The sequence below is a fragment of the Anabrus simplex genome, chromosome 2 (assembly GCF_040414725.1).
Source record: "Anabrus simplex isolate iqAnaSimp1 chromosome 2, ASM4041472v1, whole genome shotgun sequence".
Taxonomy (NCBI): Eukaryota; Metazoa; Arthropoda; class Insecta; order Orthoptera; family Tettigoniidae; genus Anabrus; species Anabrus simplex.
This window is the reverse complement of record NC_090266.1, coordinates 1,152,689,169-1,152,714,281: the sequence shown is the minus strand read 5'-3', so window position 1 is coordinate 1,152,714,281 and position 25,113 is coordinate 1,152,689,169.

Sequence of the window (25,113 nt, the reverse complement as noted above, 5' to 3'; positions counted from 1 at the left end):
CTCCGAGCGTTAACAGTGTTCCTCGGACCACCCATGCAGATATGGAGGTCCGTACGGCCATTCAACATGATGCCGCTCCACACCATGACCCCACCACCACCATACTGGTCCCGTTCCACGATGTTCCTGTGGTTGTATTGGCTACCCAGTTCTCTCCAGATGAATGTGCGATGGGATTCGTTCTGCAAACTGAAGCGGGATTCATCCCTGAAGATCACATGCCTCCATTCATTCATGGTCCACTTTCGATGTTGACGGCTCCACAGTAAACGGACCCGTCTCTGTGCTGGAGTGAGTGGACGCACACCGCTGGACGTCGAGCAAACAGTCCTACTGTACTGAGCCTCCGGTACACAGTTTGCCGGGAAACGGCAACCACCGAGGCGGCTGCAAGCTCCGCCGACATTTGTCTTGCAGGTGCACTCCGATTTCGTCGGCCGGTTAAGGCCAGATATCGGTCCTGCTGTGGGAAGGTTCCCTTGGTCGACCTGGTACTGGCCTGCAACTAACATCTCCTGTGTCTCGAAATCGTCTCCAAAGCCTGGAAATGACACTCTGTGGCACATTCAAGGATACGGCGACTTCGGTCTGTGTCTGGCCTGCTTCCAGGCGGTCGAGTATTCTACCCTGTAAAACGGGGTCCAAATGGCATCGTTGTGCCGTTATGTTGTCTCGTTCACCACGAGGCTACACTCCGCACACTATAACAGGGCAAACACGACTGAGGGAGTATGGGGCGCAGGCACTGGCTGTGTTTACCTTGCGGTTACGCCGCTAGTCAAAGCAGGGAACACTTCTTTCCTATACAGAGGAAACACGTAGGTTTGGTAGGTGCATATGTCGTGCGAATTGCGGTCTATTTCCTGTTGCCTTGCTTACTCGTAACTTATGCTTAACTTTTGGACACTAGTGTTGTATCATTCAAAGACACTTTAGAATTATTACAGGATGGGTCGATCTGACTAATAAGGCACTTTCTGTATCCAGCTTTGAATTAAGCAGAATTAGGATTTTTCTATTTTGCGCTCTGTTCTTTACACAGGAATTGAAAAATTCCATGTGATCCAGACTCAACCTGCGTGTGAGGAGGATTTTAGTTTTCTAACTGTAAGAGGTACTATACTCACTAGGTAAGGCAGGAATTTCCATGTCTAAGAAAGATACGGGTAGAAATTCTACGGCCGATTCCACGACCAAAGAAAGAGAGGTCGGGATCACGAACATTAAAAACAATAACAAATTAAGGATGCAAGAGAAACAAGTGCTTCAGTCATCATTGACTAACTCACTTATGTTTCTCACAACAGTTAATGTTGAAGAAAATATTAAACTACACTGGATTTTCATTGTGCAGAGAAAAGGTATAATTATAAAAAAATGATAGATGATCATCTAGTGCGTATTATCTTCTAAATAACTTAAACGCTGTGTAAATCAACCATTAATGTAGAGCAGAGTTACAATAAATTTTGCCACTCAGGTAAGAAAACGCCATTGGAACAGAATTGTAGAAAACATGGCTTATAATAAAATTAGATTATATGACCAATGAAGTTAAAACTTTTAATACACATTCACGAGCAGTGAAATCCAAACACAGTTAATATTAATGACGACAAAAAAATGTCACAGCTGACTCCAAGCCGGTTAAAAAAGCGTCTATCTTCATGACAATAGTTGATAATAATTAGCAGATGTTCAAAGATGTTTTAATTTTGTCGAGATTAAAACATAAGAGATAACAATTAACAAATCTGCATTTTCGACCAATTAGATCAGATTAATAGAAATGCAATTTGGATTGTTTAACAATGAAAACATTTCTGAATGAATATTTTAAAAGATGAGTCTTCGCTACATGATTACAAGGCGTCATGCTTTGTGAGTGGACGATATAACCTGTGGGTAGGGTTCACAAACGTGTGCAAAATGTGCTCACTTGACATTAGTACCATACAGTACGTATGCGGGAGAGTAGCCACATTTCAACCATGTCGCACGTTAATTGGATTGCATAAACCTACATTGGAAGGGGCGGCTGAATCACACCGTATATGTTTACACTAAACGCAGACAGAATGGCACTTGGAATATATACACAATAATTTACATTCGATCTGCGGAACAGTATTAATTTGGTACAACTAATCGAAGATAGCTCTCTACATCAATAACTGAGTGTATGAACTTGTAACTCGCTCACTGAACAGGTCACATATGAAATACACGGTAGTTTACGAAAGGCCCGCATTCCGGTGCCAGTATAACAGCAGCAACACACTATCTAATTTAAAGGGGCTTGGTATAACTACTGCCATCTAACTATAACTGTTAGTATGTGTGGAATTTAAAATATATCACTTAACAATGCCCCATGAACTGCTAGACAGCAACTGGCTGCAATTTGTTAATTGCGGTACATCTAATATCTTATTTGGACGACGTGGAGTAATTTCTACGGCTTTTATTCCTTGATTCCGCTGAGCGTTAGTCAACTGTCGAGTGCGTTGACTTGTGGTCCTACTCTGTGAACAGGGAGTCGGCAGTCAGTCATCACCAAGATGGCTGTATATGAAGAGACTCTGTCTAGCCATTATGACTAAGGGAAATGATTACCGTCCACCCTAGTTAAGAGACTGAAGTGGATTTGGAGCCTTTTACTTATCAGAACCTACCATGATAAGTCATCTGGTTGTTTTTACTCTCAGGGTGGCTGATTAGTGCTGTGTAATATCAATTCTTTCTGTAAACTAACAGTGTGTGGTAATACTATTTTATATGTGCCAAAAAGAATTATTGCGGACCTCTTCGTCGGTAAATTTTGTAAACTTCATACTTTGGACAAGGTAGCTCGTCTACCATGACTGTGATAGCACGAGGAGTTTCCACGAATTTAAATACATCTGACTGAAATATTTGCTATACTGCGGAGATGGCGATGTGTTGATGGCTCCTGTGGTATTGTATGAAAATGCCTCAAATTTGGTATTCATCGGTCGACATAATATTTGAAGCAGTTTAAAAGTGTTCCCCTCTAAATTTTAAGGTGATATCCGGTATGTACTTTGACGGCCTTAAAACCAAAACAAACCTGCGGTCTCCGTAATTAAGTGTTCTATTAGTATTATATTTAAAACCTATTCTACTCTCTGCTAAGGCCTAGTAGCATATTATTATCATTGTTAATATTTAAATTTGTCATTCTCAGATGTGTTCTACTTAATTTAATTTTCTCGTATTATTATTATTATTATTATTATTATTATTATTATTATTATTATTATTATTATTATTATTATTATTATTATTATTATCGTTACCGTGTTTTGGTGGTAGTTATGCATGAAAGAAGGTGCTGGGTGGTGAAGGGGTCTCAAGCTACTAAAGTGAAATTAATTTTAAAATTTAACAAGGTTATATTTTCTTTTCAAAATTAGGTAACAACAAATTGAACAGGTACTTAGTAGCCGAAATACGATTGACAATTACATTTACATAGGTACCCCATTTGGGGCTTCAAAAAGTCAGAAACATAATTCTTGAGCCATGAGCCCAACCTTACAATGAACACCATACAACAAAGGGGCCGAAAACCCCCAAACATGCCAGAAACACCGGCTTCCAATTACATCCAAAAGCCTCCTTGAGGCAGAAACACACTTTTCAAAAAGGGCAACTTCCCCTTAAAATACAAGCCTATCATAGGCCACTCCGAACTCCACCTTTAAGCCGTCCTCAAAGGACATATACACAGGAGCAAAATACCCAATCTACTGAGGTCTGTTAAATGACAAGAAAGTTAATACATGACCTCTAAAATCACAATTTGAGAGGAGGCGAACTTGCACTCCTAATACACTTTGTCTTTAAGACCTATTTTGGCTCTAAGGCCACTGATGCAAGGGCTAATCCCATACTACAGAGGTGACTTAAGAAACTGCTAACTTACATTACTGAAGAATAGGTTGCGAAAAATAAGTTCACCTCAAACAATGTGAGTGGGAGCTCGAGAGGGTTAACACTCTCTATCCCAATATGTCGCTTTACAAGAGAATAGAAGAAAAGAGAAGTTACATTTTAGGAAAAGGTTACATAGGGGAACGCTTAGAACCTGCCCCGAAAGTTAAACTGCTGAGCTGGCAAAGAAAAAAAGTTTATTAATCGGCCATTACCTTATTGTTGACCGCTGCCGAGGAAAGAGGCGCTTCCCGCCTCCTGCTATGTACTTAATACACTGAAAGATGGAACAGAAGTGGCCCGGAGACCCTAAAATCAGCAGTTTAAATACTCTCGCAGAAAGTTCTAGGCGTTAGGGGAAAGAAAACACCCTCCCACAAAGATTTTATTGGGTAGGACCCCGCAACAGATTCAAGTTGGGGAAAGATACACCAGATTGGTCAGAAATTAATTGAAAAAATTCGTGATTGGATACATTCAAAACAAGGGGAAGAAAGGGGTAAATATTGCCAACTTAAACAATGACAGAAAGAAATTTAACAAAGAACAAACTCCTGAAATTAAATTTTCTCCAACAAAATAGTTCTTTGACTCCGCACTAGGGTGCACTATTGTTGATCTTCAGTAGTGTCCTCTAGAAGAGAAAGTTCACACTTCTTAATACAAGCAAGACAAAAGTACGTCGAAAATGACACAGTTCACAAACTCAAAAATTTCCAGGTAGTGACATCTTCTGAGAAATTTGGAAATTAAGACCGTAGATAAAGTTCAGACTTCCTCCAGAAGAGGAGTTTCAACTGGCGCAACTTTTAAATAAACGGTGTGGAGGTGTACCGCCCGGTACAGACCTCCCCCCCCAAAAGTTCCTCCACGGGGTAACACAGAAGAACATAAACTTTAGTTTGAACATAAGTTCCAAGTTTTGATGTTGATATTAAGATAACTTGCAGAAGTATTTGAGAAATTTCTTAATTCGGTTCCAAAATTTTGTTGTTGGAGGTGAAGTGAAGTCTTTAGGTTTATAGAAGTTGAATTTCTGAAGATAAGCTTTTACTACTTAAAAGTGAAGGAAAAATTTGCAATGTCCATCAGATATGGCGGTTGAATTCCCAAATGTAGTTATCTCTTATAGTAACTGTCCATGTAGTTGATGTTGATAAAGTTGGATGGCCGGACCGGCCGTTGCAGCTTGCGTCCAAACGGAGGCCGCTCGGACCCCTTAAGTACCCTGAGATACCGCTCGCCCCCACTATGAGGGGAGCAGAGTGTTGAAACACGCCGCGCCCGCGGTGAACATATACAGGCTGCGGGCCAGTAGCAGGTCGTGCGCCGCACGTCAGCCTTGGCCGGGAGGAGAGCTCCGGCTCGCCGTGCACATGTCGTCCTCGCTGGAGAGGAGGGGGCCCATCCCCCTCCCCAGTTGCTGCACGGCGCTGCGCGGCTGCGGGGGCACTGAAACATTAAGGCTAGGCGGCAGAATTGTGTTGGACCATCGTCTTTTTGAAGGCACAGGCATTATGGAGAGGTTGAGGGGCCAGCGGCGTGTAGATATCCGTGGCATTTAATCTTATTAAGCCACAGTGTAAGGTGGAGCAGGAGACGGGAGCGTGGTAATGGCCGTGGCAAGAACAGGATGGCAGTTTAACGGATCGGGGCGGGTTTTACAAAAGGCTTACATCTAAAACCAAAATATTATAGAAGGAGCAGAATGCCATAAAAGTGACACTCAAAAAAATATAACCTTCATATCCTTTCAAAATAATATGAAGCAAGTTAACACAAAATTACACCGGTTTCACCTGGGACAGGTGAACCCTAAATATCCTCTCGGTGGCTGGATTACTTAACAATAAGGTAACCGGCGTAAGAAAATCGAGAATGATACAAGGCCCATGAAATCTGGGGGCAAGCTTGCCCGCGGGAACAAAATTTTTGACCATAACCTGGTCACCTACCTTCAAAGGGGTGGGTCTCCGTCCACGATCATACCTTTCCCTAACCTTTTCATGAGACACTTTAAGATTGGCTTTAGCCTTCTTCCAAAGATCTTTAATGTTGTCCGGATCTATTATCTCGGGTAGAATGTCATTCAGAGACCAGAGGTTAGAGAGCGGCGAGTTGGGAACAAATTTGAACATTAAAGAAGCTGGAGTGAACTTGTGAGATTCATGAACCGCTGAATTCAAAGCAAAAGCTATCCAATGCAGGGACGTGTCCCACCTGGAAGGATCTTCATGATGATAGGCAATGAGTGCGGACCTGAGATTACGGTTAACCCGTTCAGCCAGAGATGGTTGAGGGTAATAAGCAGAAGTAGTTACATGAGAGATGGATAAGTCAAAACAGAATTTACGAAATAAATTAGATGTAAAAGCCTTAGCATTATCGGAAACTATGTATTGACAAGGACCAAAAGAAGCAAAGATAGTATTAAGACAAGAAATGGTGGACTGAGCGGTAGCTAGCTTAGTCGGAAATAACCAGGAAAATCTAGTAAAACCATCTACACATACAAAGATGAACTTGTTGGCATTCCCCTTTGACTGGGGGAAGGGTCCCACATAATCAATATACAGGCGCTCCATGGGGCGCGACGCTTGATGAGAAGACAAAAGACCTACCTTAGTGGACATGGTCGGTTTACTAAGCAAACAGGATTTACATGCCTTTACTAATTCACGGATTTCACCGTCCATACCCTTCCAGATGAACATATCACGAATCTTTTCACGAGTTTTAAAGATACCAAGATGCCCTCCTAATGGGGTCTCATGATAATACTTGAAGATCATAGGTACAAGAACCGCTGGAACAACAACTTTCATCATCTTATCATGCCTCGAAGGGCAACATAGAACTCCATTCCTCAGAACATAAGGGACAACATGTTCCCCAGAAGAAAGGGTTTCCATTATCGGAGCCAGCGTCGGATCTTCACGTTGGTATTTCTCGATATCCCTAAACAGCATGGGAACATCTGTTAGGATGGCATTAACCTCAGATAGCATGGACTCGGGAGGTGATGGACTGTCGACCTGTTCATGGTTCTCAACGTCGCCTGAAAACATACGGCTGAGTCCATCAGCGACAACATTTTCGGTACCTCGGATATGCCTGACATTGAATTGGAAGGCAGAAATACGGATGGCCCAACGGGCTATACGACCAGTACGACGCGGCCTACCTAAGACCCAGCTTAATGCTTGATTATCTGTCTCCAGGTCGAATTTGACATGTTCCAGATAGAGACGGAACTTTTCTAAGGCAAATAAGACTGCCAACCCTTCGAGCTCATAGATGGAATACTTGGCTTCTTGAGCCGATAGAGTCCTAGATGCATAGGCGATGGGTCGCCTCCCTAGTTCAGTCTCTTGAAGAAGGACTGCCGCTACCGCCGACGACGACGCGTCCGTTTGGACGATGAATTTCTTTGAGAAATCAGGCATAGCAAGGATAGGGGCATTACAGAGAGCTAATTTCAGATCTTCAAAAGCGGCTTGTTGAGAAGGTCCCCACTCGAATTTGATGCCTTTCCTACGAAGAAGGTTCAATGGCGCCGCTCTATTAGCAAAGTTAGGAATGAACTTTCTGAAGAAATTCACCATACCAATGAACCTGGCGATACCTTTAATGTCCTTGGGAGGTTTAAAATCACGGATGGCCTGTGTTCTAGAATGATCGACTGCTACACCATCAGGTGACACAATATGCCCTAGGAATGACATAGAGGGCTTAGCAAAAGCGACCTTGGACAACTTGACAGTTAACCCAGCCTTACGAAGGCGATTCAGAACTTCTCGCAGATGATCTAGATGTTCTTCGAAGGTCTCCGAAAACACGACGACATCATCCAAGTAGTGATATAAGTACTCGAATTTGATGTCGGAGAAGACCCTATCTAGTAGCCTAGTGAGCACAGCTGCCCCCGTGGGGAGCCCGAAAGGCACGCGGTTGTATTCGTATAAATTCCAGTCCGTGGCAAACGCTGTAAGGTGTTTAGACTCTTCAGCAAGGGGAATTTGATTATAGGCCTGATTCAAGTCTAAGATAGTAAAGAACTTGGCCTTACGAAACCATGAAAAGCAAGAATGAAGGTCGGGAAGGGGCACAGATTGTAACACCACCTTCCGATTGAGAGCCCTGTAGTCAATTACAGGCCTGAAGCCCCCTTGGGGTTTCGGGACTAGAAAAATAGGCGAAGAATACGCTGACTTAGAGGGCCTAATAATACCATCCTTCAACATCTGATCGATGATTTCTTTCAGAGCCTTCATTTTAGGTGGAGATAGCCTATACGGTGGAAAACGGACAGGAATCGAATCCGTGACCTCAATTTTGTATTCGATCAGGTCAGTAACGCCAAGAGTATCAGAGAATACCTCGGGAAACGACTGACACAGTTTGCGAATACTATCAGCCTGCTCCTCAGGTAGATGTCTAAGGTCTAACAACATCTCATCCTGGGTAGGCGAAATAGAAGAACATGACACAGAATTACACTTTAATAGTGGAATTTTACAACTAGAAGCAAATTTGAATGTGCACGACCTAGACTGGAGATCGAGCACAAGACCAGTGTGCGAAATAAAGTCAGCTCCCAATATAATGGGGCAAGACAATTGCTTGGCCACAAACAATTTAATTTTCCATGTAAATTTAAAAATACGAATTTTGACCAGTAAGGAACCTAGAATTTCTAATGGAGATGTATTAGCAGAAACACATTTCACAGGAGAAGAGTCATAGACAGGTAGGTTACAAACAGACTTCAATTTCGAGTACCATTCAGCCGAAATAATGGAACAAACACTGCCTGAATCTAATAGAGCTGTTATAGGTTCGTTATTTACCTCAATCTTAAGGAAAGGAACAGGTGCGGGGGTATCCGCCGCAATCTTAAGACACTCTTTGGGGCATTCAAAGGACAGATTAGCAGATTGAACGTTCCCAGAATTTTCGATCTGCTTACCAGGGGCTGAGCCTCGGGAAGATGAATTAGTTGACTCAGCCGAAGCCACTAGTCACTTTTGATTGTTGTTGGAAGTTACCCCAGAAGTTGAGCAGGAGGGGGTGCTATTCGAATTGGGACAATTCTTGGCGATATGTGAGAAAGCCCCACATTTAAAACAGCCTTGTGATGAACCAGCTTCATTATTTGCCCTACTAGACTTGATCAGAGGACACTTATTGCGCAGATGGTCAGGCGCCCCGCACGCATAACATTTACGGGGATTGACTGGTCGGCGAGGTGGAGGCCGAGTGTTACTAAAGGAAGGCGGGGGTTCTTTCGCGACACGCAAAGAATCGGCGTATCTAACTCCTTCCGCCGAGACGGCCAACGCTTCAAGTTCCGAGAAGGTTTGCGGCACGCCGCGAAACACAAATATGACCTATAGGGAGGTGAAATTCCCTCTACAATAGCCTGCACAATCTGATCTTCAGGAAAATGAAGGGCAAACACCCTAGTATAAAACTTAATGTCCTGTATGAAGTCAGCCAAGTTTTCATCCAAGCGCTGTACCCGATAATAGTATTTCTGAATCAGAGATGACCTCGCGCGGGCAGGAATGAAATTTGCAAGCAAGTGTGCGTGAAAATCTTCAATAGATGACTGTTCAGCAATAGCTCTTACTATCTTATCTGAGAGAACACCAATAGCATAAGGATAGATTATTTGTAAAATTTGACAAGGGGAAAGAGAAAACACAAGGGCGTGATCCTGAAATTCAACTAAAAATCTTAAAAATGAAATAACTTCACTGGTGGTGTTGACAGAAAACTTAGAGATACCTCTTAGCAACATTGCCAATGGATGAGGCAAGCTGCTAAACCCGGGTGACATAGTAGGTAGAGGTTTCACGGGCAAAGAAGTTAATTCAGAACGGATGTTACTCAACGATGCACGGCGTTCAGGCTCGTTGTCCAATGGGGCAGAGATAGTTTGAGCAGTGGGGGTTTTCCTATTTACTTCTCCCTTAGGAGACTCTTCCTCGCTACCTACATTCACTATGGTGGGTTGATCAGATTTGGGAGGAATTTCCCCAGTTAACAATTGAGTGACTTTACTAGACAATTCAGAAATAGTTTCAAGGAGCGTATTAGCTTCCTTCCTCTGAACGTCATTCACCTTTAGAGACAACAGATCATTAACTCTATTTGAAAAATGATATAGCCTGCCTTGCACACGCTTAATTTGATTAGGAGACGGATCATTTTCATCAAAAAAACTAACGACCGATGCTAGCCCAGTAATGTTCTCGACGATCGTGGAAAGAGAGTCATCAATTTCTTTCTCTCCCAAATTGGGGATGGAAATGGGCAAATCAAGGGAGTCTCTAAGCTTGTTAGTATCGATAGCAACCGTGCCTCCAGATTGCACGTTTCTAATAGTTAATTCGTAGATCAACTCCTCTTTGCGCAAGTAGTTAAGGAGGAGAACATCGCGAGGGCCGGGCATGATAACAGAAAAATTTTGAAAAACCTCAATAAAAAATTTCCAGCAACTGAGAAAATGGTTAGAGTTCGGATCAAAACAGAGTTTAGCCGTCAAAAGGGGCTAAATTGAGACCCATTCAACCACGCTCTGCTACCACTTGTTACCGTGTTTTGGTGGTAGTTATGCATGAAAGAAGGTGCTGGGTGGTGAAGGGGTCTCAAGCTACTAAAGTGAAATTAATTTTAAAATTTAACAAGGTTATATTTTCTTTTCAAAATTAGGTAACAACAAATTGAACAGGTACTTAGTAGCCGAAATACGATTGACAATTACATTTACATAGGTACCCCATTTGGGGCTTCAAAAAGTCAGAAACATAATTCTTGAGCCATGAGCCCAACCTTACAATGAACACCATACAACAAAGGGGCCGAAAACCCCCAAACATGCCAGAAACACCGGCTTCCAATTACATCCAAAAGCCTCCTTGAGGCAGAAACACACTTTTCAAAAAGGGCAACTTCCCCTTAAAATACAAGCCTATCATAGGCCACTCCGAACTCCACCTTTAAGCCGTCCTCAAAGGACATATACACAGGAGCAAAATACCCAATCTACTGAGGTCTGTTAAATGACAAGAAAGTTAATACATGACCTCTAAAATCACAATTTGAGAGGAGGCGAACTTGCACTCCTAATACACTTTGTCTTTAAGACCTATTTTGGCTCTAAGGCCACTGATGCAAGGGCTAATCCCATACTACAGAGGTGACTTAAGAAACTGCTAACTTACATTACTGAAGAATAGGTTGCGAAAAATAAGTTCACCTCAAACAATGTGAGTGGGAGCTCGAGAGGGTTAACACTCCCTATCCCAATATGTCGCTTTACAAGAGAATAGAAGAAAAGAGAAGTTACATTTTAGGAAAAGGTTACATAGGGGAACGCTTAGAACCTGCCCCGAAAGTTAAACTGCTGAGCTGGCAAAGAAAAAAATTTTATTAATCGGCCATTACCTTATTGTTGACCGCTGCCGAGGAAAGAGGCGCTTCCCGCCTCCTGCTATGTACTTAATACACTGAAAGATGGAACAGAAGTGGCCCGGAGACCCTAAAATCAGCAGTTTAAATACTCTCGCAGAAAGTTCTAGGCGTTAGGGGAAAGAAAACACCCTCCCACAAAGATTTTATTGGGTAGGACCCCGCAACAGATTCAAGTTGGGGAAAGATACACCAGATTGGTCAGAAATTAATTGAAAAAATTCGTGATTGGATACATTCAAAACAAGGGGAAGAAAGGGGTAAATATTGCCAACTTAAACAATGACAGAAAGAAATTTAACAAAGAACAAACTCCTGAAATTAAATTTTCTCCAACAAAATAGTTCTTTGACTCCGCACTAGGGTGCACTATTGTTGATCTTCAGTAGTGTCCTCTAGAAGAGAAAGTTCACACTTCTTAATACAAGCAAGACAAAAGTACGTCGAAAATGACACAGTTCACAAACTCAAAAATTTCCAGGTAGTGACATCTTCTGAGAAATTTGGAAATTAAGACCGTAGATAAAGTTCAGACTTCCTCCAGAAGAGGAGTTTCAACTGGCGCAACTTTTAAATAAACGGTGTGGAGGTGTACCGCCCGGTACAATTATTATTATTATTATTATTATTATTATTATTATTATTATTATTATTATTATTTATAGGTTTTCTTGGTAGTTAACTCATTTATTTTCTATATAATATTGAAGGTGCTATTATCCTTTTGGAGCTTTATTTGCTTTGACGTTACGGATTTATTCTGTTTCTTGTAGCCTTCATTCTTGCTATTGTTGTTGTTGCTCCACCTTAACAACGGTTATGCCATTGTTATGCCAAGATAATGGGTATTGATAAGACATGATATAATGTGATATGCATTGCATCACCGTTACGAATTGATTATCTTTCGGGAAGCGTTGTGGATCAGACGCTTGTGTGGTGTTGAGGTCCACACCTGATTGATGATGACTGTGGTTTATAGAATCCCATATTAAGTAACATTGGCGATGTAATTTAAGGAATGTGATCGCTACGACATTTCTTCGATTTTAATGTGTGATGCGGTTTTTGACATTAATTATTTTTGGTGTGAATATGTCGTGTTTTGACATGCCGCCTACTTGTAAATTTTCTAGTTACTTACTTCGCCTTCTACCACTTGTGGTATTATGAATTAGTTGGTTGGGATGTGTCTTCATCCATTCTGGTTTATCTTCTTATTTTTTCTTGTGTGACCTTCAAATGGTGTGTTATTTTCAATGATCTTCAATATTCTAGTAGGAAAATTTTGTCTACTAAAAGGGGTACCCGTTCTTTAAAAGAGGTTAATTGAGAGGTCTCAAGCCAGTATAGTCATATGACCATTGATTTAAAGGTTTTCGTCTTACCAGAAAAAGGAACTGCAGTTCGCGTGAAAAATATTTTTTTAAAGGTTTGTGATTTAATATGGTTCCAGTGAATAAATTGATTTCTTCTTATTCTTTATTTAATGTATTTAGTTAAATGTTGTTGTTTTTTAATTTTATGAATTATTTATGGGTGTTACTCTCCCTTTTTTTAAATATTCTTATATACCGTATTAAATTTTTATGTGGTTGAAATGATTTAGTGTTTCATGGTATTTCACATGATTTGATCTATCCCATTCCCCTGGATCCACCCTTTGTTAAGGTTCTTTTTTTTATTTTTGGTTCTTCCCAGATTCCATCGCTTCCCAGTCCTGTGTCTATGGTTTCCTTATCGAGGCCTACCCTAAGTAGTTGGCGTGATTTCGCGCTGGGATGGCCTCTTGTCTCTTTAGTGTTAGTACTGGCAATCGAAACCGAGTTTTGCGGTCTTGTGCCGTCAGTTGTTTCGTCTTCCTTGCGTTCGATTGTCAGTACGTCACAACATCACTCTACTAAACCACGATGGAAATATCGCAGCAATATCAAAAAGACAACTCCATAATTTTCCTCCAACAACTCACTCGCCAACTTTAATTACTCAACTTTCTTCATATCTGTATTGGCTACGATTCTAGATAATTCTACTTTTTTACAAGATGGTAGAAAGATTCTGTAATAACATCGGAAAGGCCTTAGTAAGTACTTTTTCTAGAATTGTCTTGGAACAAGTATGTCACTGGGGTACGTAACGTACGACATCTAGAAACCTCCAAATGATTATACATGTTTTTGGTACGGTACATGAAGATTCCAGAGCTCACTTACATTAACACACACAGCTGACCCACTTAGGAAACATGGACAGTTAAGCGTGGTCAGCGTAACGTTAGACCTGCAATTTTAGCCAGGGTGTGGGGAAGGGAAACCGGTTAGGTTAACGCATGGTCAGCGTGAGGCTAAGCCTGCACTCTTAGCCATTAATATCATGTAAGTTTAAGCCTACACTGTTATGCTTTTAGCCTCGGCATCGAACTTAGGTCTGTAAAGTTAACGCCCTTAGGCCTGGGGTCGAACCCGATATCTGCGAGGTTAAGTCCTGACAGGCCATGCCTATTAGGTTAAGCTTGCCCTCTTAGCCATAATCACAAGGGTCGAACCTGGGGTCTATGAGGTTAAGCCTGAACACGCAGCCAGTGTAACATCATGTGAGGTTAAGGGTGAACTCTTAGACAACCGCCTTACTTTTCAATACGCCCGCCAAGTAAGGTCATGTGAGGTTAAGCACGCACTTTTAGTCAGCACATTCCACGAGGTGGAGGCCTCTCTCCTGGGCGGGTGGAGGTGGCGTCACCTTAACTGTCCAAATATAACTATTTACGTCTGCAGCAGCAATTCGAGTGGCAGTGGCAACACAGTGTCGCAACGAAATATTCGAAATCGGTTACTTGAGGGACAGCTCCGAGCCAGACATACTGCGGCGTGCATTCAGCCATCTGCGACTTCAGTGGTGTTAAGCGAGGGCTTATTGGAGGATGGAGTGGAGGTCTGCTGTATTTTCCGATGAAATCCGGTTCTGCCTTTGTGCCAGTGATGGCCGTATGTTGGTTACAAGGAGGCCAGGTGAGCGCCTGCATTCCACCTGTCTGCGGCTTCGAAACACTTGACCTACACCGGGAGTTCTGCTCTGGGGAGCATTTTCCTATGACAGCAGGAGCACTCTCGTGGTTATCCCACGCACCCTGACTGCAGATGTGTACGTACCTCTGGTGATCCGACCTGTTGTGCTGTCATTGATGAACAGCATTCCTGAGGGGTGTTTTCCAACAGAATAATGCACGCCCCCATGCTGCTGTTGAAACCTAGCCTGCTCTATAGAGTGTCGACATGTTGCATTGGCCTGTTCGATCTCCCGATCTGTCCCCAAGCGAGCACGAATGGGGCATCTTTGGACGACAACTCCAGCGTCATCCACAATCGGCATTAACCGTCCCTGTATTGCCTGACCAAGTGCAACAGGCATGGAACTCCATCCCACAAGCTGACATCCGGCACCTGTAGGACACAATGCATGCACGTTTGCATGGCTACATTCAACAGTCAGGTGATTACATGGCTTATTAATGGACCGGCATGTCACACTTGCGATGGATTTTCTCGCGCAGATATTAAACTGCAGTCTTGTGCCTTTAATCAATTAAATGTGTTACCTAGACAAATATATTGCCAAAACTTCCGTATTCTATTCCTTATTTCATGGTGTTTGGATATCTTCTCCGCCAGTGTATAAAACAATAATGTACCAAAAAACAAGATCAAACAGAACACTTGGCTTTAAAGAATACAAAATAATTCCTGCTCCATATGGAAGACGAACTGGAGTAGATCCACAGAGAAATAATAAAATGTGGGGGAAATATTGGTTTACTATCACTGAGGATCAATTTCATAACTAATTTCACCCAAATGACTCTCACGAATGAATTTTCAGAACTTTTTAATGATCAAAAAAGATGTAAAAATAAATAAATTCTTTAAATGAAAGTGTAAAATAATAATAAGAAATCAGCGCTAGTAATTCATGCCATAATATAATCGAAAATAATAAATAAGCTGAGGTAAAATAAATAATACTGAATAGATTTAAAAAATACTAAATGTGCCTTAAAACAACATAAGACACATTTTGCAATGATAATCGTCGTGGAGAATTGTACTGCATTTTTCCTTAATGGAGGCCTCTTTTTAAAAATCGTGTAACCCATTAAGTTAAATATTTCTGTAACTTTCAAAGATAAATTACATATTAATGCATTTAATAGTTTTCGGCTACAGTCTATTCAGTAGCGGTTGGTGGCTCTCAACTCTGGGGGTTCTGGAAATCAAAACACAGCTTATGGATCTACTCGACAAAACTACAAAACTACATTATAGATCATGCAACAATAATTTCTATAGATTATACACTGACCTGTGCAGACTGCTTGTACATGAAGTCCAGTATTCTCTCCTACATTGCAGCAAATTTGTCTATCACAGATTCGTTAAAACCCTCCATATCCCTGACTAATTCTTTCTCAATCAAGAGCATTGTCAGTCTTTCCTCACTCATTGAACTGGGTAAGAAATTCTTTATCCTCTTCAACGTTGAAAAACAACGTTCATCCTCCGATGTTGTCATCGGCACTGTAATGATCAGTTTCAGTAATTTTATTATTTCACTAAATGTGGTCTCTAAGTTATTTTGAAGCAAAAATTGAAAAAAGTGTACAGCACCGGACACAGAACGAAACTCTACTCTCATATATAGAATTTCCAGTCCCGTTTTAAGTTTATTTTGCTCAATAAAAGGATAAACTTCATTCACTTTCTTCAAGGCAACCAGTGGGAACTGCCTTTCATACTTTTCTAAACTATCGGCATGAAACATATTCGCCGCGAGATGATTAGTGAACTGAAAAGGTTCCCTGGTCTGGATAATTATTGTGTCGCAAATTTCCTTGTATGTCACTTTCCTGGAAATGCATGTATCTGCACATGGTCTTTTTACTGGCTGGATCATTGTATCATACGCATTGGAAAGCGAGTCAATTTTACTGTCTCTAACTTTCTGGATGAAACATTCAAAATTATAAATTGCCTTTTTAATAACTGGGTCTGATGTTCTCTTTTGTAATTGTTGTATAAAATAAAATAAATAAAATACAGACAGCCAAAACTGAAATGTAGGATGTTCTAGTTCAAGGCGCAATCCCCTTGCCTGTGATATTGTTGTCCCATGTCGAGACGTTGTTTCTATTTTTTCTAGGCATTCGATGGGAGACTCCTTGTTCTCACATAAACTACTTCAACAGTTCGTGATTTGAAGTTCTACCTAGTGTTAGAAGCACGTGGTACTCTTTTACCTACTATGGTGTCCAAAATTGCTGTTCGTTTTGGAGAGTTAGAGAAAAAATTAGGTATGTCACTGAGATCTGAGAAAAATGGCCGAACGTCTGTACTTTGACTAGTGGCTTGAGCCAGTATTAGATCCAAGGCATGTGCGTAGCAGTGAAAATAATAGGCATATTTAAAGTCTTCCTGCAACAAAGTTTGAACAGCTGCATGGTGACCACTCATTACAATTGCCCCATCATAGCTTTGTGAAATTATTTTATCGAGTTGATCTATAATTCCGATCAAAACGTCTTTTAGACACTTAGCTAATGAAACTGCATCATGGTCAGAAGGGTTTAATATACCCAGAATCTTTCCACAGGTTTCCCAGATGGCAAAACGAATCTCAAAACTAAAACTAACTAGGAAACTGCCGCGATATTAGTTGTTCCATCGGCAATGATAGAAACGAAATTCGCTTCTGATACTTCCCATATCACTCTTTCTTGACACGCTTCAAGCATACAAGAAAGCAAATCGTGTTGGTGTCTTTCGATGTGCCCTTAAAAACTGTGGCTTTCGAGAGGTGGTCTCTAAGGGCAATGCCGATCTCTGAACTAAAATTTATGAGACGTCGAAAAATCCCCGGGTTCGCTCATTCAGATGACTCATCGTGACCCCTAAGTGCAAATTCAAATGCACCACAAGGTTTGATGCAGTCTATTATTTTAGAAAGAACATAACGATTTATCCTAACCTGGTCATTATGCCTTTCTACAGTTTGTCTGTATGCACTGTTGAGTTGCTGTCGAATGTCCTGTTTTCCTAAGAAATTGTATTCAACTTGCGCATTCATATGAGAGTTAGACATTTCATGCTTTTTCATTTTCTGAGATAAATGAGCGATGTCCGTAACGCCTGTTTTCGTCCAAGCTCCTTCCGCATCGGCTGTCGCGAACAATAAGCATGAAAAAAACAGACTATTTGTAATTTCACATCCACAGGTCCATTCATTTCTATTATAGATATCTGTATTGAATTTTCGTGTCACTTCTTTGTCTTCATTTTTTGTTTTTCTAATTGAAACAATGGCGTTGGTCTACTGACAGTTTTTACTTCTATTTTGTTTTCAAAAGGCAAGGACGAGAAGTTTGTTTTTATAATAGTCTGTACACTATTGATATTACTAGGCGTACTCATTGTACTTTTAGTTTGCATATAACTATATAAATAAACCCACAAATACCACACACTAAAATAAACTCTACTCACAATACACGCGGCATAACAACACTACCAATAAGAAGTCATTCACCAAAAACAAAAGGCAACTCAACTCATAAAAACACACCTTCTCAATACCATCAAACAAGAGAATGGAAACGGCGCCAAAATGCAGGTTCCGCTTTTGAATGGAAACTTTATTATTGGCTGTTAAGACAACGTGAACGTGAGCCTGTGTGTATCAACCGAACTATTTGTTTTGGATAGTACATGGCTCTACAAACAAGGCAATGTACACAATATGGCTTTTTATTTACTTCCTTTATCTACTAAATATTTAACCTTAGTAACAGTTTACTTCGTTTTTCTGCGTTAATGTCGTGGCATTATTATAACTACATAGGTCGCCTGTTATTAAAAACTGCTTTAGCATTTGGTTGGCCTGATCAAGATCAATATCGACCAGAACGATTCTCACAAAGTGGATCTCGCTTCAGCTAAGTGCGTAACATAGCTTCTGCGCAGGCTCCCTGTCCTGATATTCAACACGGCTCTGCTCAGCTCACGTCTTACCTCCCGCGCCCCCTAGCCTACAGTTAAGCACCTCCTCTTCTCCCCGCTCAACCCCAACCTACAAACTCATGCACACCTGTGGGAGTGCAGTCTCAGATATGCTCCTGCGTATTTGCAGCTATGCGCTGGAAACAGCCCAAAATTGCTTGGGCGCGTATTTCAAACGCGTTCCTGACCAGAGGAATCAATAAATAGAACAATGTATAAGCACAGAGAATGGAGGTTCATTGCTGCAATGCTGTATGGGAGAAACTTCCACTGAGACTATTTAACATTCACTGGGCCTTGATTAGGCTGACGAGGGTTCGTGACCCGAACACAACCTTACGAAGCTTTAATGTGTATCATTTACCACTTAATCACACGAAAAATTTAATGATATTCAAAAGAAAAACAGATTCACCAAAACACCGAAGCACACTTCTCATTACAAATAATCACATTTCAAATAGAAATACTGCGTTAAGTTTATATTACGATAGACGACACAATGCAGAAGTCACGGTCAGGTCCATACACAATACAACAGACAGTTTAACTGGCGCAACACGACAACAATCCACAAACGGAGTATAGAAGATTGTATTGTATTTTATTCCTTCCAACTAATCATGCAATGATATGGAACACGCAATAATCATATTTACAGTAACAAAGGATAAAACAGTAATATACATGCCATGAGAAATAAAGAGAGATATACAATGTGTAAAGAAGCAGAGATAAAAAGGCGACACATAAGTTAATTTTCAAGAGCTAAGTATTCTTCAATAGAATAAAAACAATGGTTAGAAACAAATTTGAATAATTCTCTCTTAAATTTTGAACATGGTTTTATATGCTTAATGAGGTCTGGCAATTTATTAAACAAATGTACCCCTGTATAACTCAAACTTGATTCATAATGCTTAGTTTTGTGTGGTTCTATGTGCAGACTGTGTCTATTTCTAGTATTGTAACTATGTACATCTGAGTTTATAGTGAAACTGTTTACATTCTCCTTCATATATACAAGTGTATGGAAGATATAAAGGCAAGGCAACGGTAAAATAGAATAATGTTTAAAGTATTTCTTGCAGCTTGTCCTCCTGCCGACACCGGCCATTCCTCTAATTATTTTCTTTTGTAACTTAAAGATGACTTCTCTATATCGTGAATTCCACCAGTAAATGATTTCATAGGTTAGTATGGGATGGACATATGCAAAGTACATTATTCGGCAAGCCTCTCAATTAAAACTATTTTTCAAAGATATTATCATGAAATAAATTCTACTAAGTTTTCCCTATAAACTCTGTATGTTTTTCCCAGGTTAATGATTCATGCATCCACAAGCCAAGAAACTTTGTTGATGATGAGTACTTTGGCCTCTCCAAATGATATTGTACAAATTTCCATATTTAGATTAATCTTATGGTGAAATCTAATCACAGAAATTTTCTGTTTACTTAAGATTAATTTATTGTCTTCAAGCCAGCTCAGGGTATTACTCACTATATTGCCTGCCTTTAATTCTAACCCTTCAGAACTTTCATCAGCTACAAAAACAGTAATATCATCTGCAAACAAAGTTAATTGCACTCCTTGAATATCATCGACAATTTGGACTATATCATTAATAAGTACTAAAAATAATAATGGTCCTAAAACTGATCCCTGTGGAACACCAATATCTATGTTTCTGGCACAGGAATACACATTCTTAATTTCAGTTTTGCTCAAATCAGTACCGGTACCGGTATATGATTTTTCAACAATCTGTCTTCTATCCCCTAAAATGTTTTGAACCAGTTAGAGGCCATTCTCCGAACTCCTTACATGTACACTGCTGTTTGTAGAAATTGAAACACCAAGGCCGAGAGCTGTGATCACAATGCAATTTATTCCACGTATTAGGGACATGACAAGACACAAATGGTTACAATTACAGAACTGTACATACACGGTGACCGTGGAAATTCAGTACGGCGTAGCGCCACCACGCGCTGCAATCAGAGCCGCCAGACGTCGTGGCATGGAATCAAAGAGCGCCTGAATATGCTGCTGGGGAATACTCTGCCACGAGGTTTGTAGGCGCGTCCATAAATCATCAACAGTGGCTGCAGGAGGACCTGAACGAACAAGGTGCCGACCGACCATATCCCAGTCATGTTCAATGGGTGATATATCCGGCGAACGGGCAGGCCAGGGAAGCAGTGGTATCCGTCGTTTTTTGAAGGAGGCTTGCACATTCCTCGCCACATGCGGCCGGGCATTGTCCTGCTGGAATATGGCGTCTGGATCGGCCTGCACGAGGGGCAGTGCCTCGGGCTGTAAAATCTCCCTGATATAGCGGTAGGTGTTCAGATTGCCCTCAAGACGTAGGAGGCGAGATCGCATGTTGTAGGCAGTTGCGCCCGAAACCATCACACTTGGCGTTTGTCCGCTATGACACTCAACAATTCAGTCTGCCTATACCGTTCACCACGGCGGCGTCTAACGCGTATGCGGCCATCACTGTAGGACAAGTTGAAGCGGGATTCGTCCGAAAACACTACATTTTGCCACTCAGCACGCCAGTGTCGGTGTTCACGTGCCCATTGCAGTCTACGGCTTTGGTGGTTGCTGGTCAAGGGAAGCAGGCGCAATGGCATGCGTACCACCAGTCTGGACCTCAGAAGAAGGCGTCGAACCGTCGATGCAGACATCCCCACACCCGTTGCAGTGCTCCAACGTCGAGCCAACACCGTGGACGAAGCTGTTCTGTCCGTTACAGCCAAGCGGACAAGATGGCGGTCATCTCGCGCTGTGGTCGCATTGTGTCGTCAGTACCCTGCCGGCGCTGTGTACGGCCCTATTCTCTCCACTGGTTCCACATACACCTCACTGTTGAAGCAGCGTACCCTGTACGAGCCGCAATGTCATGGAACGACAGACCCATCTCCCGGAGCCTAATAATTCTGCCCCTTTCGAACGCACTCACATGCTGATATTCCCTCCTGTGATGTCGGCGAGGCATAGTGGCACTTAGGTACACGTTTGCACTTCGTTTGACAGCTCCACGCTGACTGAGCGTTGCGTAACACTGCCCTGGCCGGTCACACACAGAAGGGCACTGCTGGGCCTACGCGCACGCCATCTCTCCGCATTTTAAATAACTTATTATGGTTTCACTGTTCTACACGCCCTCTGATATTGGCGTGTTTCAGACCATTGCTTCTGAGTGTTTCACTTTCTACAAACAGGAGTGTATAACTTTTCTAAAAACAAGCTGTGGTCAATTATATCAAAAGCTTTTGTTAAGTCTAAGAAAATACCTAATCATGCACCCTTCCCATCAAGTGTGTCATATATCCGTTCCATAAAGTTAATGAATGCTGTGGTAGTTGATCTACTTTTACGGAAGCCAGTTTGGCACCAGCTAATATATTATGCTTCTCTAAGAATGATAATAGTCTATCGTACATAATTCTTTCTAGTATTTTGGAGAATACAGATGGGAGGCAGACAGGGCTATAGTTACCAACACATACCTCACTACCCTTTTTATGCCATCGGAACAACTTTGATTACCTTGAATTCGTCTGTAAATTTACCAGTGGTTAGTGACAAATTTATCAAGTAACAGAGAGATTTGATTATGTATTGGTAACAGCATTTAATAAGATAGTTTGATTAACCATCTAAATCAGAAGACTTCTTTTTACCCATCTGTTTCAGGTAACGAGATAACGATCCATACTAACATTACGTAATAATTACGATAAAAGCAACAATAATTCAAGCTTCACAATATTTCGCCCTGAACTGAACATAGCAATTACCAAAATGTTGAATAAGTTTTTACGTCAAATCATTATAATAAGGAAAATTAAATTCATCATCATGAAAGCGCACAGCTTGCTATAAATTTAAAATGACACACGCAAGTTGACGTAACAGTAATAATGGTAATCATAATAATTCAAAATGTTGTCTGGTTCCAGAATCATTCTCACTCCATCAACAACCTATGTTTGTAATTCCAGATAAATGCATACAGTTAACAACAATTCCACAAGATGCAACTTCTCTTGTTCGAACTTTCGACGTATACCTTTTTCCGTCAATGCAAGCAAGTTCGCCAGAAGTTTTCATGAACGAGCTTTAATTGGACTACTTAGATATTGACCTCCGGACCCGTAATGCAATCATCAGTCTTTATGCTCTTTTTCATAATTAGTTCAGTGCCCCATATTCGATAACATGATTATCCATGCCTGGAAGAAATAGCATGTCCAATTGAAAAAGTGATGCCTTGATGCTAATGACAATGTTATCTGTGACGCTGAAAATTCGAGTTGCTCAACACCCAACTGCACAAATGCATAATTTATCTAACGTTCTTATTGTTGCTTATTAGTACTTAACAGATGTCTTTCATCAAGACCCACAAACATGTTTTGGAACATGTAAGAGCAGTCTGTCGTGTTCGTTATCATACCAGTTTCCATCTAATTTCTAATTACCAGGCAGCTAATATTGGTGCAATAAGCATTGATTACAGCTGAACTGTCCGACTCGTTGGCTGAATGGTCAACGTACTGGCCTTCGGTTCAGAAGGTCCCGCGTTCGATTCCCGGCAGGGTCGGGGATTTTAACCTTAATTGGTTAATTCCAATCGCTCAGGGGCTGGGTGTGTGTGACGTATTCAACATTAGAAATCATCCTAGGTAGAGCCCCCATTTTCACATACATGCAGGTCGCCTACTAGAAAAAGACCTGCACCAGGCCTCACCGGAGGCCATACGCCATTAATTAATTAACAGCTGAACTTTCCATCGTATTTGATTTTATACCGTAAGCAATCAGAATTGATGGGAAAGAATAATTTTAAGGCATGATGAAGTTAGTAGAGTACTTAAAAGTAAGAAAGGTCATAATATGAAGATTATATTTTAATTCTAGAGGACAAATTGTGGCAAATAACTTTTGTAGGTAGACAAATTAGGGATTGAAATAATTTATAAAACGAAATATTCGATATATTTCTAAGTTATTTGAAATAATTTAAGAAATAAACTAGGTAAACAATTTGTGAGAATTCTGCCACCTTGGTGTCAGCTCTAAATGGGGATCAATTGTGATTGATTGATTGATTGATTGATTGATTGATTGATTGATTGATTGATTGATTGATTGATTGATTGATTGATTGATTGATTGATTGATTGATTGATTGATTGATTGATTGATTGATTGATTGATTGCAGTCTTTGCAGAAAAGTTGGGCTTATTCTTCGAAGATTCCATCAGGTTGGAGGTGAAAGGAAATGCTTCTCCAGTTTTATTAAATGGCAGGCAGGTTCCTTTTGTGCTGGATCCAACTGTTGAGAGAGAATTTGACAAAATGTTACTACCGGGAGTTCTTGATCCATAAAATTAATCGGAGTGGGCGTTAAGAAAAACCTCGAATTACAGTCAAAAGTGCAGTGAAGAAATTATCGTATCCTTTGCTCACATTCATATAAATGATTACCATGTTGACGACAATGACATATGTTTCGAAAATTGATCCATCGCTAGCATATCAACAAATCCGTGGATGCCAAAACAGTTACAATTTCTGACGATCAAGAGACATAAGGTATTGTTTCGAGTAAATCGACGACAGTTTGGAGTCTTATTGAACCATGGCATGTATGAGGAATCGGTACTCGTCACCGAAGGTAGAACAGCAGAGGGAAGATGCTGAACAGGGAAGTATTACATACGAGGGGAAAGGCATGAGGAAAGGGAACGATAGGAAAGGGAAACGAAGTATAGAAGATAATAAGAGAAAGGTGGAGCATAGTCGTGTGAGAGAGGGAATGGAAGAGGAAGTAAGTTCTGAAGCCGCCAGGGAAGTTTACAAAGGCCAGGAGAGGAAGGGCTATAATGAGACGGGTAGGATTGACGGTCTGGTCGTGGGCGACCTTGTAGCTAAGCATGTAGAAGAAGTGTGTGGATCCACGAGTAAATCCACTGCTGGGGTAAATAACATTTTTAACATTTTCTAATTATTCCTTAGAACACATTTATGAGAGCCTCCTTGGCTCAGACGGCAGCGCGTCGGCCTCTCACCGCTGGATTCCGTGGTTCAAATCCCGGTCACTCCATGTGAGATTTGTGCTGGACAAGGCGGAGGCGGGACAGGTTTTTCTCCGGGTACTCCGGTTTTCCCTGTCATCTTTCATTCCAGCAACACTCTCCATTATCATTTCATAGCATTTATCACTCATTAATAAATCACCTTGGGAGTGGCAACCCCATTGTAATAACAGCCTATATATGTTTCATTCATCACATCCCTGACCCGGTCAATGACTGGAAAACAGGTTGTCGGTTTTCATTCATTCATTTTCAACACATTTATAATATTTAGAATATCTAAGTCAAGCTAAGTACAGCTGTCTCGACAATCCGCTCGCACTAGCGCAGTTCTGCTTCTCCAGCGAGCTGGGTTTCCTTGCTGGCGCAAAAGAGAGCTACCCCAGCGAAATTTACGGTCGCTTGGGTGACGCATGCACTCGAAGCTTCCTTGTCCTGGGAGCGGGGTGGAGCTGTAGGCCCACCCCGGCAGTAATTTACGGCGACAGGCCAGCTAGCTTAGGTATGGCATGTT